We start from the raw sequence: 4,110 nt of genomic DNA on the forward strand, positions 1-4,110 counted from the left end.
AGTGTTTCATTCAAAATAGTCAACAGGGCCGCAAGAAGTGTGTGGAAAAACCAAGGCGCAAAATAACTGCCCATGAACTGAGAAAAGTCAAGCGTGCAGCTGCCAAGATGCCACTTGCCACCAGTTTGGCCATATTTCAGAGCTGCAACATCACTGGAGTGCCCAAAAGCATAAGGTGTGCAATACTCAGAGACATGGCCAAGGTAAGAAAGGCTGAAAGACGACCACCACTGAACAAGACACACAAGCTGAAACGTCAAAACTGGGCCAAGAAATATCTCAAGACTGATTTTTCTAAGGTTTTATGGACTGATGAAATGAGAGTGAGTCTTGATGGGCCAGATGGATGGGCCCGTGGCTGGATTGGTAAAGGGCAGAGAGCTCCAGTCCGACTCAGACGCCAGCAAGGTGGAGGTGGAGTACTGGTTTGGGCTGGTATCATCAAAAATGAGCTTGTGGGGCCTTTTCGGGTTGAGGATGGAGTCAAGCTCAACTCCCAGTCCTACTGCCAGTTTCTGGAAGACACCTTCTTCAAGCAGTGGTACAGGAAGAAGTCTGCATCCTTCAAGAAAAACATGATTTTCATGCAGGACAATGCTCCATCACACGCGTCCAAGTACTCCACAGCGTGGCTGGCAAGAAAGGGTATAAAAGAAGAAAATCTAATGACATGGCCTCCTTGTTCACCTGATCTGAACCCCATTGAGAACCTGTGGTCCATCATCAAATGTGAGATTTACAAGGAGGGAAAACAGTACACCTCTCTGAACAGTGTCTGGGAGGCTGTGGTTGCTGCTGCACGCAATGTTGATGGTGAACAGATCAAAACACTGACAGAATCCATGGATGGCAGGCTTTTGAGTGTCCTTGCAGAGAAAGGTGGCTATATTGGTCACTGATTTGTTTTTGTTTTGTTTTTGAATGTCAGAAATGTATATTTGTGAATGCTGAGATGTTATATTGGTTTCACTGGTAAAAATAAATAATTGAAATGGGTATATATTTGTTTTTTGTTAAGTTGCCTAATAATTATGCACAGTAATAGTCACCTGCACACACAGATATCCCCCTAAAATAGCTAAAACTAAAAACAAACTAAAAACTACTTCCAAAAATATTCAGCTTTGATATTAATGAGTTTTTTGGGTTCATTGAGAACATGGTTGTTGTTCAATAATAAAATTAATCCTCAAAAATACAACTTGCCTAATAATTCTGCACTCCCTGTAAAGCTAAATACTTACCTGTAAAATAAACCCTAATATAACTACAATATAACGAATAATTATATTGTAGATATTTTAGGATTTATATTTATTTTACAGGCAACTTTGTATTTATTTTAACCAGGTGCAATAGCTATTAAATAGTTAATAACTATTTAATAGCTGCCTAGTTAAAATAATTACAAAATTACCTGTAAAATAAATCCTAACCTAAGTTACAATTAAACCTAACACTACACTATCAATAAATTAATTAAATAAACTACCTACAATTATCTACAATTAAATCAACTAAACTAAATTTCAAAAAAAAAGTTAACAGCTCTTTTACCTTACCAGCCCTTAAAAGCTCCTTTTGCGGAGCATGCCCCAAAGTAAACAGCCCTTTTGCATTTTAAAAAAACATACAATACCCCCCCCAACATTACAACCTACCACCCACATACCCCTAATCTAACCCAAACCCCCCTTAAAAAACCTAACACTAAGCCCCTGAAGATCTCCCTACCTTATCTTCACCACGCCGGGTATCACCGATCCGTCCAGAAGAGGCTCCGAAGTCTTCATCCTATCCGGCAAGAAGAGGTCCTCCAGAGGCTCCGAAGTCTTCATCCTATCTGGCAAGAAGAGGACATCCGGACCGGTAGACATCTTCATCCAGGCGCTGTCTTCTATCTTCATCCATCCGGCGCGGAGCGGGACCATCTTCTAGCAGCCGACACAATCAGCCAATCAGATTGACCTCGCATTCTATTGGCTGATCGGAACAGGATGGATCCGCGTCGGCTGCTTCAAGATGGTCCTGCTCCGCGCCGGATGGATGAAGATAGAAGACACCGCCTGGATGAAGATGTCTACCGGTCTGGATGTCATCTACTTGCCGGATAGGATGAAGACTTCGGAGCCTCTTCTGGATGGATCAGTGATACCCGGCGTGGTGAAGATAAGGTAGGGAGATCTTCAGGGGCTTAGTGTTAGGTTTAGATCTTCAGGGGGGTTTGGGTTAGATTAGGGGTATGTGGGTGGTGGATTGTAATGTTGGGGGGGTATTGTATCTTTTTTTAAAATGCAAAAGAGCTGTTTACTTTGGGGCATGCCCCGCAAAAGGCCCTTCTAAGGGCTGGTAAGGTAAAAGAGCTGTTAACTGTTTATTTTAGAATAGGGTAGGGCATTTTTTATTTTGGGGGGCTTTGTTATTTTTTTAGGGGGCTTAGAGTAGGAGTTTAAAATTCTTGTAATCTTTTTTTTATTTTTTGTAATTTAGTGTTTTTTTTTGTAATTTAGTTTAGTTGATTTAATTGTAGATAATTGTAGGTAGTTTATTTAATTAATTTATTGATAGTGTAGTGTTAGGTTTAATTGTAACTTAGGTTAGGATTTATTTTACAGGTAATTTTGTAATTATTTTAACTAGGTAGCTATTAAATAGTTAATAACTATTTAATAGCTATTGTACCTGGTTAAAATAAATACAAAGTTGCCTGTAAAATAAATATAAATCCTAAAATAGCTACAATATAGTTATTTGTTATATTGTAGCTATATTAGGGTTTATTTTACAGGTAAGTATTTAGCTTTAAATAGGATTAATTTATTTAATAAGATTTATTTTATTTCGTTAGATTTAAATTGTATTTAACTTAGGGGGGTGTTAGGGTTAGGGTTAGACTTAGCTTTAGGGGTTAATACATATATTATAGTAGAAGTGAGGTCCGGTCGGCAGATTAGGGGTTAATAAGTGTAGGTAGGTAGCAGCGACGTTGGGGGGGGGGATTAGGGGTTAATCAATATAATATGGGGTCGGCGATGTTAGGGGCAGCAGATTAGGGGTACATAGCTATAATGTAGGTTGCGGCGGTGTACGGAGCGGCAGATTAGGGTTTAAAAATAATATGCAGGGGTCAGCGATAGCGGGGGCAGCAGATTAGGGGTTAATAAGTGTAAGGTTAGGGGTGTTTAGTCTCGGGGTTCATGTTAGGGTGTTAGGTGCAGACTTAGGAAGTGTTTCCCCATAGGAAACGATGGGGCTGCGTTAGGAGCTGAACGCTGCTTTTTTGCAGGTGTTAGGTTTTTTTCCAGCTCAAACTGCTCCATTGTTTCCTATGGGGGAATCATGCACAAGCACGTTTTTGAAGCTGGCCACGTCCGTAAGCAACGCTGGTATTTAGAGTTGAAGTGGTGGTAAATTATGCTCTACGCTCCCTTTTTGGAGCCTAACGCAGCCCTTCAGAGAACTCTAAATACCAGCGTTATTTAAAAGGTGCGGGGGAAAAAAAACACGCGTAGCTAATGCACCCCTTCTAACGCAAAACTCTAAATCTAGCTGTAAGTGTTTTACTATATACTATTTACTGCATATATTTCACATTCCAATGTTCTTCACTTACATGATAATGTATTTTTATTCTGAATACATATATATATATATACACACCTATACCTGTATATCTATTCCTACAGTTATATAGGTATAGATATGTATTTTACATGAACAGTAACAGATATATATAGAAATATATTTTTAATAATAAAAAGTACATTATTTTCAGGGGGTGGAGCCAACAGCCAAAGCAGTAGGACGCACATCGATAGAGCTGCTGATCCTCACCCTTATAAAATAGCATTATCTGATAGATAGATAGAAACCTTTTATTCGCTATTTTTAACAATATTAACTTATAAACTAGTACATAACTGAAGTATCAATATCAAATAGCTTCCAGAGATCAATATTATAATTACCCACGGAAGGAGCAACAGCCCTGATAAACTCTCTCATCAATTAATATACAAACACGCTAACTTCAATACCAGTCGTTTCTCTCTTTTACAAGACAGAGGTCCTTTTGAATGGAAGTTTGGAGAGCGGGACATCACTTCCTGG

Source organism: Bombina bombina, chromosome 6 (assembly GCF_027579735.1).
Source record: "Bombina bombina isolate aBomBom1 chromosome 6, aBomBom1.pri, whole genome shotgun sequence".
NCBI lineage: Eukaryota > Metazoa > Chordata > Amphibia > Anura > Bombinatoridae > Bombina > Bombina bombina.